The following is a 19,370-nucleotide window of genomic DNA, read 5'->3' as shown; positions in this document are numbered from 1 at the left end:
CACAACTGGTAGAGCTGCTGACTCACTGCTCCGGAGTACTTGGTTCAATCCTGGACTTGGGTGTTGTAGTGTGGAGTTTGCCTCCTCCCTGATGATATAGGTTTCGTCCAGGGGCTCTGGTTTCCTCTCATCTCCTAAATAGGTGATTTGGCCACCTCTTCTTCTTGCGTATGCCGTGCACAGCCTAAAGTTGTAGGTCAACTTGTTCTATTTGATCTATTTGTTGTGCGTGTCGGGTTGATTGCATTAGTCGAAACAGTGTGGACCACGTGAAAGGTGCAATCTCCCACCCCATAAAGCCACTGTAAACAACCTTAGAATGTAGGTGAGAGGTAGGACCTGGGAGGATACAAATGTGGGGAGATTACAATGGCATTCATGTAGGATTAGTATAAATGGGCACTGTTGTGAACTCGATGGGCTAACAGGCATGTTTCTATGCTATGTGAATCTGTGACTCCAGGAGTTTACATGCCATTGCCAGATTATTGGAAAACTGCCAATATTACTCTGCTATTCAAGAAGTGAGCTAAGCCGGAGAGTGGACACTGTAGGCTGACTTCAGTGGTAAGATTTTAGAGTCCATTATAAAGGATGAGGTTATAAACATTAACTTTTTTTTAATGTTTAACATGTTTTGGGTTTTTTTTGTTTTTTTTTAAATAATATTTTTTATTAGAAGCATAATCCAAACCTATACAGACTAATGCCCCTGTCCCACTTAGGAAACCTGGACGGAAACCTCTGTAGACTTTACGCCCCACGCAAGGTTTCCGTGCGGTTCCCGGAGGTTGCAGGTGGTTGTCTGAGGTTGCAGGTAGTGGAAGCAGGTACGGAGACTGACAAAAACCTCCGGGAACCACACCGAAACCTTGGGTTGGGCCACAAAGTCTCCAGAGGTTTCCGTTCAGGTTTCCTAAGTGGGACAGGGACATTAGTTTAACGATTACATATTATTAGTTTCTAGGGTCCCGGGGTCCCAGCTATCAAAATAGCTGGGGTCCTCATTTATCAATTATGTATTAACACTGCTTCTAATTGTTTATTAGGTAGTTGAGGCCAGTTCATTGGCTATATTTAAGAGGGAGTTAGATGTGGCCCTTGTGGCTAAGGGGATTAGAGGGTATGGAGAGAAGGCAAGTACGGGATACTGAGTTGGTTGATCAGCCATGATCATATTGAATGGCGTTGCAAGCTCGAAGGACCGAATGGCCTACTCCTGCATCTATTTTCTATGTTTCTATTTATAGATAGAAAGAGAAGAAAGGGAAAAAAATAAGAGAATTAAAATAAAATCTTCCGGTGGCGTCATGCTGGACTAGCAATCGCAACTTTTAGCTCCGCTGCTGTAAAATCGCGATTTTTCCCATTAAAATCGGGTCTGGAAGTCGGGACCAATTCAAAAACTCACCGGAACCCCGGGACGTCGCGCTGATGACGTCATCAGTAAGCACTGCGATTTAAAACGGAGGAAAAAGGACTTTCGGCTAGCTCAGAGCCCTCAATCTCAAAACTGCTGAAAACACAGAAAACTTAAGAACAGCCCTCTGAAGTGGATTCTGGAATGGCTACAAGATCCAAGACCGAGATGGCTACTAAGGAGAAAAATGAAATGGAGGAGATAAAGAACTCGGTAAGAGAACTGAGAAAGGATATTGAGGCTGGAAACTCAAAAATCATGGAAAATATTAATGTTAAATCAATGGAAAATATGTCAAACATTAATGCTGGTAATCAAAAAATTATTGACTGCATTGGCATTATACAAAAACGAATTGAGGATGTGCATGAAGTGCTAATGGGGAGAATTAAGAAAGGCGAAGAAGAAAACTGAGAAGAAGCCTGGGTTTCAGCAACTAAGTTACAGAGAAAGGTTGAACAAGTAAGGGCTTTATTCTTTGGAGCGCAGAAGGTTAAGGGGGATGATAGAGGTCTTTAAAATGATGAGAGGGATAGACAGAGTTGACGTGGATAAGCTTTTCCCACAGAGGAGGGAAGATTCAAACAAGGGGACATGACATGAGAATTAAGGGACAGAAGTTTAGGGGTAACATGAGGGGAAACTTCTTTACTCAGAGAGTGGTGGCTGTGTGGAATGAGCTTCCAGTGAAGGTGGTGGAGGCAGGTTTGTTTTTATCATTTAAAAATAAATTGGATAGTTATATGGACGGGAAAGGAATGGAGGGTTATGGTCTGAACGCAGGTATATGGGACTAGGGGAGGATACGTGTTCGGCACGGACTAAAAGGGTCGAGATGGCCTGTTTCCGTGCTGTAAATTGTTATATGGTTATATGGTTATATGGTTAAGTTTAAGGCTGTGCATGTAATTGTTTCTTCACACATAACCGAAATAAAAGACATGGAAACAGTTGTTGAACAAATGGCTGAAGATATGCAGGGAATGAAGCTAGAACTAGACAGCCTCAAGAGTCAACTGGCGAAAGTTTCAGATAAATGCCTTGATCTTGAAGCTCGCTCACGATGCCAAAATCTACGAATATTGGGGATAACAGAAGGGGCAGAGGGGAACAACGCTCTTGAGTTCACTGCCAACTTAATCAAACATGTACTCAATCTACCTGTGGAACTGGAAATTGAAGTGGCACATTGAATACCTAGTTTTAAGCCAAGATCACAAGCAGATCCAGCCCACCCACGACAGATCATAGTCAAACTTCGGGACATTTCAGCACTTGAAGAGCTGATGAAAAAATTCAAATATGGAGTGAAGATGACCTTTTGAAAATACACTATCAAACTCTTCCGGGATTATCCCTATGAGATCGTTCAAAAGAGAAGAAAGTTCAAACAGACAAGACAGATTCTCCATGGAGTTAAAGATGTTAGATGTGGCGTTTTTTATCCGGCCAGAATGCGCATTACTTTCAAGGGAAAAGAGAAAACTGTCACTAACTCGGACGCATCTTATAAATATGCCCAAGAGATTGTGGCAGAAACAGAAGATTAATCACGGCAGCGGGATGATATGGACAGTTTCTTGCCTTTTATTACCTCACAGAGAACACCTGAAGACAAAGGAAGAAACACCACTCTCTAAAAGTTTTAAATGGAAGAGCATTTCAACGTGCGATGGTCTAGACACCTTATCTCCTTTGGACGCTTTGGAATTCAACTCAAGGACATTCTTTGTTCAAAATGAAGGAAAGACTGATAAGCAACGCAGAGATGAACAGCAGAGCCGAATGAGGAAAACATCACAAGGACAAATGCCGGTTTAAGATCATAAAACAGCTTTACAAAATATAGAGAATTAATAATAATTAACAATACTAATATAGAAATATAAATGGAAACTAACCTGAACTATATAATTGGCAAAATGTAATAATCTGCTAATAAGACTGACTAGCTTGTATGTAGAGATGACAAATTTTAGAATTAAAATAGATAATACTGAAAGGTTAGTGTTATGTAGTTCGTGTGAAGAAGGGAGGAGACTCAGGCAACTGGCACAATTCCAGGAGCCTGTTTCTGGTTAACCCTTACAGCTAAAAGCTTACTATTATCAAAGATATAACTAATTATAAATAATTAGTAGATGAAAGTGTTAGATAAATAAATAAAGTGTTAGATAAATAAATTTCACAGTAGCTGAACACAGATCTGATAAGTCTGAATGAAATATATATATATATATATATATATATATATATATATATAGTGTAATTAGGTGAAATATAACTGACTTTGAAATGGCACCGGCTTCTTAGGGTTAGAGTAATAAAAGGAGCGGAGCTAATTGTACAACATCAACTTCGGAAGTCGAATAGATGTCGGACCCCACAGACGCGTGGAACACGCACTACAGTGTCAAATACTTCAGACACTGTAATCTTACTTGCTCAATTTGTTTTTTATCACAATATGTCACTACTATGTGTTTTTTTTTTCAAGGACAATCGCAAAAGGGATCTACCAAGGAAGTTAATAATATAAACGCCCCCCAAATATCCAGAGTCCTGAGGTATGGATGCACCGTAATAAATAAGGGTACTAAAATCAGAGAAAATGCAAGATGATAAACAAAAGAAAATGGGAGGAATCACACTGTGTAGCTGGAATATAAGGGGTATTAATGAACCAATTAAAAGGGGAAAAATACTAGCTCAGTTGAAATCATATAACACGGACATTTCTTTTCTACAAGAAACGCACCTTAAACATCAAGATCAGATGAGATGGAGGGCGAATTGGATAGGCCAAACATTTCACTCCTCACATACTTCGAAATCCAGAGGCACCGCAATTATTATTCGCAAAGGAATACCATTCAAATCAAAGAATATTATATCAGATAAGGAAGGGAGATACCTTATAGTTACAGGAGAGATTCATGATACGCCAATCACTTTGGTAAACATATATGCGCCCAATTTTGATAATCCTCAATTTTTTAATAAAATCCTGAATACAATTGCAGAATTTAACTACCAAAACGTTATAATTGGAGGAGACTTCAACTGTGCTTTAGATCCGTACTTGGATAAATCTATGATGCAAAAACAAAGAGGAAATAAGAAATCTAAAACTAGTGAACTCTTAAATACATATATAAAAAATACAAATATAGCAGACTTTGGAGGATCGCGAATTCGACTGGAAGGGAATACTCGTTTTATTCATTGGTACATAAAACATATAGACTACTTCCTAGTGGATACAAAACTAATCCCTTATACTATGAACCCTAAATATCACACCAATACGATTTCAGATCACTCCCCGCTAACTTTCGTTTTAAAATTGGAAGGAATCTCTACGAACAAATCGTTCTGGAGGTTTAACTCGCAAATTCTGAAAGACCCACAAGGGAGTATATATCTAAAAAAAAAGATGGACCTATTTTTTGAGATAAATGATACACCAGATATATCGCCCACTTTATTATGGGAATCCTTCAAAGCATTTATTAGAGGAGTCATTATCTTGTATCAAGCTTTTCAAAACAAAAAGAATAAGAATGAACAAAGACAATTAGAAGAACAAATCAGACAACTAGATATAGATAATGCTAAAGATCCAACTATGGATAAATATAATAAAATTTTAATACTGAAATTTAAGTTAAATAAATTATTATCAGAAAAGATTATAAGATTATTCCAAATTACAAAACAAGAACATTTTGAATTTGGGGATAAACCCCATAAACTTTTGGCATGCCAACTGAAAAACACGGGAAAAAGATCATGCAATTTTAAAGATCAAATCAGATAGAGGGGAATTATTAACACTACCCAATGATATCAATAAAAGATTTGCTCAATATTATAAGAATTTATACACATCAAAAACGCTAATAGACAATAATAAAGTTTCAGAATTTTTGGACGATTGTAACCTTCCTAAACTAGAATTGAAGGAACAAGAGGAACTGGGAGCACAAATTACATCTAAGGAAATAGAAGACACAATAAACACACTTAAGAATGGAAAAACACCAGGACCAGACGGATTCAGTAATTAATTTTATAGATGTGTTTACGACATAGTTACACCACGTCTACAGAAAATGTATACATACGCTTTTAAAGAACAAATCTTACCTGAAACACTAGCAGAATCAACGATCACATTAATACTTAAAAAAGATAAAGATATAGAAGAACCAGGCTGATATAGAGCTATTGCTTTGTTAAATACGGATCAAAAAATATTAGCGAAAACATTAGCTAGAAGACTAAGTCAATATGTCAGTAAATTAATAAATAAGGATCAAACGGGATTTATACCTAAGAGACACTCATTTAATAACCTGAGACGTCTGTTTAACATAATGCACTCTCACAAACCTCAAGAACAAGAGTTATCTATCATTTCATTGGACGCAGAAAAAGCGTTTGATCAAGTAGAATGGGATTATATGATTAAAGTATTGCAAAAATTTCAAATGGGAGAGAGCTTCATCGCATGGATAAAATTATTATATAACAAACCCATGGCTAGAATATTAACTAATAATATACTATCTATGAAATTCCAATTAACAAGCGGTAATAGACAAGGATGTTCATTATCACCGCTGTTATTTGCTCTGGTAATTGAATCTTTAGCTGAAAAAATTAGAACACACCTGGATATTTACGGTTATAATACAAAATATTCAAATAACAAAATATCCTTATACACAGACGATGTACTACTGTATATCACAAAACCCCAAATCAGTTTACCAAACATATTAAATCTAATTGAGGACTGGATCTTTCTCAGGATACAGAATAAACTGGAACAAAAGTGAAATTATGTCGATAAAACCGAAAGCCTCAACACATCTCTTGAAATTCCCCTTTAAAATAGCCACAGAAAAATTTAAATATTTAGGAATTGAAATCACTAGAAATTATCAAGCTATGTTTAATGCCAATTATAGCCCCTTACTTAAGAAACTAAATAATCTAATCAAATTCTGGAAAACGCTCCCAATGTCTTTAATAGGTCGAATAAATGCTATGAAAATGATCTTTTTACCACAAATCCTATATTTATTTCAATCAATTCCAATATATCTTCCAAAAAAGTTTTTCAAAAAATTAGACTCAGACATTACAAATTTTATATGGGATTACAAATCCCACAGAATACAAAGAGCACACCTTAGTAAACCAAAAGAGATGGGTTGTCTAGCGCTCCCTAACTTTATGTACTATAATTGGGCAGTAAATATTAAAAATATGATTCACCTGCTGTACAACTCTGCCCAGCAGGTGGACTGGATTGTAATGGAGAGAGAGAACTGCTCTCCGTGTAATACAGGAGCGACTCGCCTCTCACCAATGAATCTGAATAACAAAAATTATAATAAAAATCCAATGATACATAGCACAATTAGAACTTGGAAACAAATAAAACACAATCTAAAATTAAGCAATCTATCTCTTTTAATGCCAATAGTCAATAACCCATCGTTTAAACCCTCAATTATAGATAAATCATTTACACAATGGGAAAGAATGGGAATCAAAACGCTTGGAGACTTGTATGAATTAGGAAAATTATTATAATTTCAACAATTATAACTGAAATATAATTTGAAAAATAATCAATATTTTAAATATCTTCAAATCCGTGACTATCTGAAAAAATACACAAAAGACTATCATAACATGCCTCCAGACTAATTTGATGAAGTCATGAAGACAAAGGCTGAATCAGCAAATCTAATATCATACTTATACAACATTATTTTAAATAGATATAGATATAGATATGCCATTTATTGTCACTATACATGTACAGTGAAAACGAAAGCTGCTCGTACTCAGTGCATACATACAATTTAGCACAAAAAAACAAGAAACAGAAAAAACAAAAAACAGAAGGGAGAGGGGGGGGGGAATGGGGGCGGGAATAGGTGCACAATTTCTGCGGCGCTACATACATATATACATATATACAGTATATATGTATGTAGCGCCGCAGAAATTGTGCACCTATTTTAGATAGAAATATAGAAATACCTACAACCGATGGTATTAGAAGAGACTGGGAACAAGAACTAGCTATAAAAATTTCAAAAGAGAGCTGGGATAAACACTTACTATATGTGCATAAATGCTCGATCAACGTACGACATACTCTAATTCAATATAAAACATTACATAGACTATATTATTCAAAAACTAAAATAAATAAACTTTTCCCCAATGTCTCACCCATTGTGATAAATGTCAATCACAAGAAGCTAACATAGCGCACTCTTTTTTTTTCTGTATAAAAATTCAAAAATTCTGGAACAAAATATTTGAAATTTTCACAAAATTATTTTTGAAATAAAACTTGTACCAAGAGCAGAATGGATCATTTTTGGAATATCAGAAGGTAACCACGAATTAAATGTGTTTCAAAAAAACTTACTTAATTACGGGCTAATAATGGGAAAAAAGCTTATACTCAAATTTTGGAAAAATGCTCCAATACCAACAATAAAAATGTGGATTTCAAACATGTTCGAAACAATACACTTGGAAGAGATGAGACTCCTCCTAGCAGGCAAAGCAGACCGCTTCCAAAAGACGTGGTCTGCATTTACGGAACTATTACAAGCATAAGGTGCAACAGTAATTTAAAATATAAATGGTACCAGGATCTGGTAACGGGGGGTATAAAATAAATTTTTAAAAAACACGGTTGGTATATCCTTTTTTGCGGAGTTTTGTGTTACAATAGAGCAATGCAGTATAATGTGGATAAATGTGAGGTTATCCATTTTGGTGGCAAAAACGGGAAAGCAGACTATTATCTAAATGGTGGCCGATTGGGAAAGGGGGAGATGCAGCGAGACCTGGGTGTCATGGTACATCAGTCATTGAAGGTAGGCATGCAGGTGCAGCAGGCAGTAAAGAAAGCAAATGGTATGTTGGCTTTCATAGCAAAAGGATTTGAGTATAGGAGCAGGGAGGTTCTACTGCAGTTGTACAGGGTCTTAGTGAGACCACACCTGAAGTATTGCGTACAGTTTTGGTCTCCAAATCTGAAGAAGGACATTATTGCCATAGAGGGAGTGCAGAGATGGTTCACCAGACTGATTCCTGGGATGTCAGGACTGTCTTATGAAGAAAGACTGGATAGACTTGGTTTATACTCTCTAGAATTTAGGAGATTGAGAGGGGATCTTATAGAAACTTACAAAATTCTTAAGGGGTTGGATAGGCTAGATGCAGGAAGATTGTTCCCGATGTTGGGGAAGTCCAGGACAAGGGGTCACAGCTTAAGGATCGGGGGAAATCCTTTAAAACCGAGATGAGAAGAACTTTTTTTCACACAGAGAGTGGTGAATCTCTGGAACTCTCTGCCACAGATGGTAGTTGAGGCCAGTTCATTGGCTATATTTAAGAGGGAGTTAGATGTGGCTCTTGTGGCTAAGGGGATCAGGGGGTATGGAGAGAAGGCAGGTACGGGATACTGAGTTGGATGATCAGCCATGATCATATTGAATGGCGGTGCAGGCTCGAAGGGCCGAATGGCCTACTCCTGCACCTAATTTCTATGTTTCTATGATTGTTTTTCCTTTTTTTTCTTTTCTTTCTAAGGTCTTATTTCCTTTCTTTACTTCCTTCTCTAACTTCTTCTCTAAGGGGCTTTCTTCTCCCAACACTTTCCTGCACCTTCACGATTCTTGCTCACTTTCCTTACTTCTTTTATTTCTACCTTTTTTAAAGCTCAAAAAATGAAGTGGTACAACAAAATGTAATAAGATATATGTGGTGTATTACTGTAATTTACTGTACTAATAAAAATTTTAAAATAAATTAAAAAGAAACATATAAAGTGAGTCATCATTATGGAAAATGATGTTGACAGCAACTTCAACATTGCTGTGCAGAAAATTAGAGATGAAGTAGCATGCAACAAAATATGGATCTCAATAGATGAGCCAACCGATGCTGTGGGGAGATATGTTGTCAATGTGGTACACTGGAGGCAGCTCAATCATCAAAAGAGTATTTGTTGACATCAGAAGTATTGGAGAAGTCGAACAGCTCAGTTGTTTACATCTCACTCGCTGTACTTTGGCCAGAAGGTATAAAACACAAGAATGTTCTTCTGTTTGTGACTGATGCAGCTCCGTACGTGAAAAAAGCTGTTCGTGCTCTTAAAGATTTATTTCCCAAAATGTTGCATTTGTCATGCTTATTAGCTCAAGGACTTCATAGAATTGCCAAGCACATACGCAGCTTGTTTCCAAATGTCGATCGCCTAGTTTCCAATGTCAAGAAAATCTTCCTCAAAGCATCGTCACGTGTGCAGTTGTTCAAGGAAATGGCACCCAAGATTCTGCTACCTCCTCAGCCCGTTATGACTAGGTGGGTACATGGCTCTCTGCTGTGCTGCAAATTTTGAAAAAGTACCTCAACCACTATCTTGTGTTTATTGATTCCAATTTTGCAAAGTTCCCACAAGCTATCACTTCCCTTGAGAAACCTGGTGAGACATTAATGAATAACTTGCAGGTTTACAGCAAAGTACAGGCCCGTATGAAGCTTTTCAAAAAGTGGGGTGGCATGACAGGATTACAAAAATTATATGTGAAAATTCATGTTGAAAAACATGTTGAAAATTTAGCGGCAAACCGGAAAGACGCTACGACTCTTGGGTGACTAGGAGACTCACAACCATACAGACGACACTCGCACCATGACATCTGTTTTACATAGAAAATAGGAGCAGGAGGAGGCCATTTGGCCCTTCGAGCCAGCACCGCCATACATTGTGATCATGGCTGATTGTCCCAAATCAATAACATATGCCTGCCTTCTCCCCATATCCCTTGATTCCACTAACCCCTAGAGCTCTATCTAACTACAGTGATTTGGCCTCCACTGCCCTCACCGCAGTCTTAAATGGCCTTCCCTTTATTCTAAGACTGTGGCCCCTGGTTCTGGACTTGCCCAACATTGAGAACATTTTTCCTGCATCCAGCTTATCCAGTCCTTTTATCTATATTACCAAAAGTCTGATCTTGACCACTTCCTGTTGTTCTGTATATTGATTTTAGAAAAAACGCTGCCAGTTAAGGCTGTGATTTTTGGCCATTTTACTCAGTCCCCCTCCGCTGCGCAGGACGAGAGGAATTTTCCCATCGATGAAAAATAAAAGAGTTATTAGTGTTTAAAAAAATGTTGAGATTCCCTCTCCTGAAGGCCACGCCCCTACCGGAGGGACTATAAAATCTGGAAGTGTTGAGTGCCTCAGTCAGTCTCTTCAAGATGGGGGGGGGGGGGGGGGGGGGGGGGGGGGGGGGGGGGGGAGGGTCAGGGTCACGTCTCTCAGTCTGAGCTGTGAATAACACTGAACACTACTAAACTGTGAGTGGTTTTACTGACATGTCAGTGCCCTTAATGTGGTTTGAAAATATAGTTTGGAAATGCTAAAGCTGTGTTGCCTTTGGTTTGGAAATGCTAAAGCTGTGTTGTCTTTGGTTTGGAAATGGTAAAGCTGTGTTGCCTTTGGTTTGGAAATGCTGAAGCTGTGTTGACTAATTAAAGTTGCATTGCCTAATTAAAGTTGTCTTGCCTAATTAAAGTTGCCTTGCCAAATTAAAGTTGCCTTGCCTTCTATATAATTAAAAATCTAATCTTGACCACTTCCTGCTTGCGCTTTATATTGATTTTAGAAAAAAACGCTGCCACGTACGGCTGTGATTTTTGGCCATCTTACTCAGAGTCCCCATCCGTACAAGAGGATTTTTCCCATCAATGAAAAATAAAAAAGTTATTTAGTGGTTAAATAATGTTGAGATTCTCTCTCCTGTCAATCACGCCATGAAGGCCACGCCCCTACTGGTGGAGGGGGGGGGGGTAGGGACTATAAAACCCAGAAGTATGGGTTTTATAGTCTTTCACCCTGCTTGAAATGGTATGAAATTGCACTTGAATTTGGTGGCCTTGCACCCTGCTTAAAGTGGTAAGAAACGACACTTGAATTAAGTGGCCTTGCACCCCTATTTGAAATGGAATTTCAAGGAATAGCTGTAAGTCAACTGCCAGCCCACCAGCCATGAGTGAGTGAGCTGCCAGCACAACAGGCTTGAGTGACTGAGCTGCCAGCCCAAGAATCCACTCGGCCCACAATGTCCATACTAGTCCTCTGGAAACCAGTCCCTCAGCCCACAACACCCATACTAGTGCTCCAGAACATCCATCACGGTGAATCTCCTCCTCACTGTGATGGAAGGCAAAGTCTTGTCTCTCCCCTGCTCTCCATTCCTCTCCCGAAGTCAAAGTTGTCACAGTCTGCTCTCTCCTCATTCTCATCCACTTCACCTCCCAGTACTTTTCCACCGGTCCCTCCTTCTCCTCACCTGCCTGCCACTCCCATCTCATCAGCCTAACTCTCCTCACCTGTTGCACTCAGTTGCCTCTGATCACCTATTATCCCGGTATATAGACTCTCCTCACCGTTCACACAGTGCCAGATTGTTCTCAGCATTCATGCAAGACTCTCCAGCAATTTCCCGACTGCCTACACAGATTCGAACCTGCCTGCCCCTGACCATTCCGTCCTGTCGTCTTCCCGGATAGCACCTCAGCCTTCTGTCCCCGACCTCCTGGTTTCTGTCTGCCTCTCTCCTGGGCTGTTTGGTGTATCCCTGCAACGGCTCCTCGACTACCTGCCTGGCTTCGACTCTCCTTTCGTCTGTCCCTCGCTGGTTTGTTTGCATCGTGTGTTGGATCTCCTGGTTACCGGACCTTCCGCTACCCCGACTACGTCTCCTGCCTGCCCCTCTTCGGAACCCTCGCTCAATCCTGAGCCTCTGTGTGAGTACGATGTACCCATTCCTGTGTTACTACTCTGTGTTACCGTATCGTAATAAGGTTCATTACCAATTATACCTGCCTGATTCTGTGCTGCTATTGGGTCCTAGCTATACCCGTTACAGTACAATCTGGACAACAATGGAGTCAGCGCACACAACGTCTCCGTCAAACCGCTTCGAGAGGATTGAGCACACACTCCTGCAGCATGAAGCTATGCTCACTGCCTCCAACTCCGAGGTTTGACAGGCTGTGTCAAGCCATGAGCAGGCATTGGTTGCACTAGCCACCCAGGTCCAACAGCTGACGACCACCCTCGCCCAGGCTACACCCCAGGCTTTGCCTCCGGCTCCGACAGCACCAGCTCCTGGTCCGCCAGGACCATCACCTGAGCCTCGGGTGGGAACTCCGGAGCGCTACGCTGGAGACCCGGAGGGCTGCAACCCATTCATCACGAACTGTTGCATTCTCTTCGCCCTACAGCCCTACACCTTCGCCCAGGAAGTGGCGAGAGTGGCATTTACCATTAATCACCTGACTGGCAGAGCTCGGCTGTGGGGAACGGCTAAATGGGAGCGACGCACGCCGGCTTGCTCCTCTATCCAGGCCTTCGCCGCGGCGCTTCATAAAGGTATTCGGTGAGGTTTCGATGGGTCCGGATGCTGCGGGAGGTCTGCTGGGGTTGAGCCAGGGGAACCAGAGCGTCGCTGACTTCGCCATCAACTTTCGCACCAGGGCCCGTCAGTGATTGGAACGCCCCGGCCCAGTGTGACGCTTTCTTGCTGGGCTTGAAAGATGATATCGACTTCCGGTGGCGCTATGGAGACTTGAGTCCAGCGCCAACCAGCTCCGTACCGAGGAAGCAAAAAACGGGAGAAAATCGGGACTTACCTGCAGCGATCGAAATCTGAAACGGCAGCCTGCGTGACGTCATCAGGCGCGCGACTTTAAGGTATGTCGCTACAACACACCCCCCCCCCCGTGGAGCACAAAAAAAATCGGGTAAAGGAAGACCCCAGATGGAAGAGGAAGGCCCTACAGAAGCCTCGGCCTCAGTTACAGCGATGGCCCAGGAAGATCTCCCAAAGAAAACGAAAGGGAAAAAATCGGAAATGGAGGATCTTAAATCCTTTCTTGCTGCCGAAATGAAGACTTTTGCAGAGAATTTTAAAAAGGCACTTGACACCTTTAAGGCAGATTTTAAAGCAGAAATACACGCTACAGTTCAACAAATGCTGGAAAACTGGAAGAGGACGAGGGAGGAAGAGGTCAAAGACCAGATGGAAGTGCTGGAAGCCAGGCTCGTTTCGGTGGAAACGAAGGTTGAAACGGAGGTGGACCCCATTCGTCACGAACTTGATCAACACAGAATAGCGATAACCGAACTTGAGAAATGGGCGACGACAAGTGCGGAAACCGTAAGTCGGCTCCTTACTGAAAACCAACGCCTCTCCAATATGGTGAGCAAATTAAATGATAAATGTACTGATTTGGAGGGGCGTCAAAGACGTAAGAACCTAAGAATTGTAGGGGTGAAAGAAGGAAGTGAGAGGGAAATGGGCACTCGGGATTTTGTGGCAGACCTACTACAAAAAGTCTTAAAATTGGATCACAAACCTTTACTCGGTCGAGCCCATAGAGCGCAGCGACGTCGTACACAAGATGATGCCCATCCAAGACAAATTATCGTAAAAGTCCAACAGGATCAAGAATTTGATGATATAATGAAGAAAATTGTTCGGAGCGGTCAACTTCTCTTTGAAGGTGTGAGATTTAGCATTTACCGAGATTACCCAGCAGAGGTCTTCAAGAAAAGAATGCTGTTCACTGAGACAAAAAGAATATTGAAGAATGTACCGGATTTGAGATACAGCTTGCTTTATCCCGCAAGGCTAAGAGTCACCTACGAGTCCAAGGAGCTTTTTTTCACAGACCACGAAAAAGCACTGGAATGTGCAAAAGAAGTCGGTAATATGCCCACAGACTGAAGAATCTACATTACTCCTTAGGAGTCAAGGACTAACATGACCGTCAGATCTAAAAGGACCTTTAAAATTCTTTCAAGAGCTTTAAAGACACTTGGAAACCGAAAGTGATGGAGGACATTGGATAAAACTGTGATCTTTTGGGGGTTTTTTTCTCTTTTTTGTTTTGGCTTTTTGGTTTACTAATCATTAGTATCATATGTATATTCATATCTAACTATATAGGTAACAACTAATACTTATTAAATATCCATATTTCCACTAAAATTATTAATATTAACATTTCTTATAAAAAGTTAATACTGTATATGATTGATAACAATGATCAATAATTAATAGTCTTTGATAAATGAAGAAATGAATTACATACTTATATTATATAGAAAGATATGTAAGAGGTAAATTAACCTATATCATAATTAAGTTTGACGGGTTTTCTTTTTTTTTTGCTTTATTTTTCAATTTAAAATCATTTTGCTGTTCTTGAACCTTTCTGCAGGGTTACGTGTTGATATATGTATGCATGTGGGGTATGTATATATATATATATATATATGTATATGTATGTATGTATGTGCATATATATTGTGTGGGTATATGTATGACTAGGTAAATAAGTTTGATACTCCCAAAGAAGTTGATTGAATGTTAGAAATAATTTTTTTTTTTTTTTTCCCCTTCCTCGGGCACGGAGCTGGGAATTTTTTCGTTTTACAAAGGCTACGGAAGTCTTTAGAATTCTAGCCACGTTAGTGTGGCTATCACTAACTACACTAATTGTAGATGTAGTTCTTTTTTCTTCACCCTACACTAACCAACCCTATCACTTTTCTTACTTTAAATATTTCTATAACTTAATGTTTGAATGGAAAAATAAGACTAATACAAGGAGATGTGATCGGAAGAACGATGTATTCGATTTTAAATTCATCTATTTGAGGCTCGGGAGCAGGGTCAGGTTCTATGTGTTGTACCTTCTGCCCGGTTATAGACCACCTCAGAAGCAATATGCAAGATGCTAACATGACAAGAAGGGGTCAGGGAATAACATTTTGTAGTTGGAATGTCAAGGGAATCAATGAACCAATTAAGAGAAGTAAAGTTTTGGCACACCTAAATTTAATCAAAACAGATATAATATTTCTTCAAGAAACACACCTTAAAAAGGAATCTCAACATAGACTTAAAGCTAAGTGGATCGCTGAATCATATCATTCCTCTTTTTCCCACAAGTCCAGAGGAGTTGCAATAGTAATTCGTAAAGGAATACCTTTTACGATCTCTTCAACAATAGTGGATATTGATGGTAGATATATTATATTAGTTGGAGAGTTAAATGGAGAAAAAGTGATCCTTCTTAATGTTTATGGGCCTAACTTCGATAACCCCACTTTTTTTAACAAAACATTTAATAAAATTCCTGAATTTACACAATACAAATTAATAATTGGAGGAGACTTCAATTGTACATTAGACCCATACTTAGATAGATCATCAAGGCAAAAAAAAGCAACATCCCAATCAAGTGTATTTTTAAATTCATTTATTAATACCACTAATATTAAGGATGTCTGGAGAATAGAAAACCCAACCGGACGGGAATATTCATTTTACTCACCAGTACACAAAACATACTCAAGAATAGATTACTTTTTAGTTGACTCTACGTTTATCCCATTTACTTATAATTCAAAATACCATAACATCATAATCTCAGATCACGCACCGGTAACATTCATGATTAAATTAAATGGAATGTCCGAGAAACAAACATATTGGAGACTTAACCCACAAATCTTGAACGAAAGATCATGCCAGGAATATATTATTAAACAAATTCAAATATTTTTTGAGGTAAATGACAACCCTGACACACCTACTTCTCTTATGTGGGAAACGTTCAAAGCGTATGTTCGAGGTACATTAATTTCTGCCCAAGCATTTTATAATAAAGAAAACAGGATTAAACAACAAGCACTGGAAAGTGAAATCAAGCAACTAGATATAGAAAATGCGAGAATACCATCTACGTTAAAACATAATAAAATTGCTGTATTGAAATATAAATTAAACAAAATGTATTCAGAACAAGTAATAAAACTTTATCAAAAAACCAAACAATTACATTTTGAATTTGGAGACAAACCACAAAAATTATTAGCACGCCAGCTACGAAAAATGGAAGGGGAAAAAATAATTCATAAAATTAGAACAGAGACAGGAGAATTATTAAAAATGCCCAAGGATATAAATGATAGATTTCTCCAATACTATCATAACCTTTATTCAACTAAAACTGTAGCACAATCAGAAGGAATAGCAGATTTTTTAATAAAATGTAATTTAAAAGGTTTAGATTCAAACGATAGAGAATTATTAGAAAGGGAAATTACGATAAAGGATATTGAGGAGTCTATTGGCTCTCTAAAAAATGGTAAAGCAGTAGGGCCAGATGGTTTAGGTTCCGAATTTTACAAAAAATTTTATGATTTGCTTTGCCCACGCTTACAAAGACTGTATGAGTATATCTATACTCAACAGAAACTTCCAGACACTTTAAATGAATCTATAATAACTCTTATTCCTAAAGCTGATAAAGATCCGGAAGATCCGGGATCATACAGAGCAATTGCACTTCTGAATACAGACCAGAAAATATTAACTAAAATACTAGCACGTAGATTAAGTACAGTGATGAATAAATTAATACACCCTGACCAAACAGGCTTTATTCAGAAACGGTATTCATATTATAATCTAAGAAGATTATTTAATATTATATATTCCAAGAGAATTATTAATGAAGATTTAGCAATAATCTCACTTGACGCTGAAAAAGCATTTGATCAGGTCGAATGGCCTTATCTATTTTCGGTGATGGAAAAGATGCAGCTAGGGGAGAAATTTTGCACATGGATAAAACTGTTATATACAAATCCCACGGCTAGAATACTTACTAACCAAAGGCTGTCATCTAAATTTAGTCTATCTAGAGGTTGTAGACAAGGATGCCCGTTATCTCCATTACTATTTGCACTTGCTATTGAGCCACTGGCAGAAAGAATTAGGGGGCATCCGGAAATACACGGGTATAACACTAAGGACACAGTGAATAAAATTTCTCTATACGCAGATGACGTATTAATTTACATTACAAAACCAGAAATTAGTATCCCAAACTTATTAAAGCTAATAAACCAATTCGGTGCACTTTCAGGATACAGAATAAATTGGAATAAAAGTGAAATTATGCCAATAAGGGAACATAACAAACAGATAATACAACAATTTCCATTTAAAGTAGTAAATGAAAAATTTAAATATCTAGGTATTTATGTAACTAAGATATATACATCATTATTTAAAGCAAATTTCCCCCCATTATTGAATAAATTACATAAGAATATCCAATACTGGAAAACACTACCTATTTCAATGGTTGGCAAAATTAATGCCATAAAAATGATTTTTTTACCGCAAATATTATACCTTTTTCAGACGATTCCGATATACCTGGCAAAAAACTTCTTTAAAAAATTGGACTCTATTGTTAATGATTTTATCTGGGATTATAAGAATCATAGGATAAACAAAAGACACCTGTGTAAATCAAAAAGTAATGGAGGCTTGGTTTTACCTAACTTTTTGTTTTATTTCTGGGCAGTTAATATTAAAAATATGAATTTCTGGTTGGAAGAAATAGACCAGCAACCAGACTGGTTAAAAATGGAAAAGGAAGATTGTATACCTTTTGATATTGGTTCGATATTATTTGCTACGTCTAAATTAAACAAAAAAATTTACAGGGAAAACCCTATAATATTTAGTGCTATAAGAATTTGGAAACAATTAAAAAAGACATTAAAATTAGATAACTTATCACTTTTTCTTCCAATTGTGAATAATCCGTTGTTTAAGCCTTCATGTTTAGACGGGGGTTTTACACAATGGAAGAATTATGGAATTAAAAATATGGGACAACTTTACAAGGAAGGCACCTTTCTGACATTTCAGGAGTTGCAACAGACTTATGGACTTCGAGGAAATGATTATTTCAGATATCTTCAACTTAGAGATTATGTAAAATCGAATTCTCAAAATTTTCGAATTAGAAACTCAGAAATTCTTGATGAATGTTGGAACAAACATCCTAATACAGAAAAATTAATATCTTATATATATAATATCTTATTAGACAGTGACATTCCTTCGACGGACTTACACAGACAATCATGGGAAAAATAATTAAATCAAGTAATAACGAAAGACACTTGGGAAGAAAGTTTACAACACATACATCAGTGTTCACTAAACGCCAGACATTCTCTAATACAATTTAAAGTAATACATAGGTTACATTACTCAAAAACAAAATTACATAAAATTTTTCAACATATCTCACCTATATGTGATAAATGTCAACATTTAGAAGCTACGTTATCGCATATGTTTGCAAACTGTACAAAAATTAAAAAATTCTGGGTAAATATTTTTAGTATAATATCCAAAGTAACCAACACACAATTGGAACCAAATCCAAAATTAATAATACTCGGAATATTAGAATTAAATCAAACATTTAGAATAACACAAATAAACTTTATTGATTATAGTTTAATAACAGGAAAAAAATTAATCCTAAAATTTTGGAAAGGCCCTACGGCCCCCACAATCAAAATGTGGATTATAGAAATGACGGAGACCTTAAACGTGGAAAGAATTAGATTTTCCCTGTTGGACAAACAGGAATTATTCGTTGGAACATGGTCTCCTTTTATTGATTACAGTTTTTAAAAAGGGGCCAGAATAGTTCAGTATTGGAGACAGGAACCTGACTAGCATTTTAAAAATGCTACAGTAATGATGTAATAGATTATGTCTGAACTTTCCTCTGCCCGACGCCCCTCTTTGTCATGCCCGTCTGCTGTTGTCTGATGGTTCTCACACCGTTCGCCACCTTCATAGACTCGGGTTGTGACATTAATCTTATGGACATGGAACTAGCCCGTCAGCTAGGCATCAGTTGTGTTCCCCTGCCTAAACCTGTTCCCGCCAACGCCCTCGACGGCCATCTCCTGGGGACTGTTTCCCACCAGACGGTCCCA

This window comes from Leucoraja erinacea, chromosome 4, assembly GCF_028641065.1.
Source record: "Leucoraja erinacea ecotype New England chromosome 4, Leri_hhj_1, whole genome shotgun sequence".
Lineage (NCBI taxonomy): Eukaryota > Metazoa > Chordata > Chondrichthyes > Rajiformes > Rajidae > Leucoraja > Leucoraja erinaceus.
The sequence above is the reverse complement of the archived record's forward strand: the minus strand, read 5'-3'. Positions refer to the sequence as shown.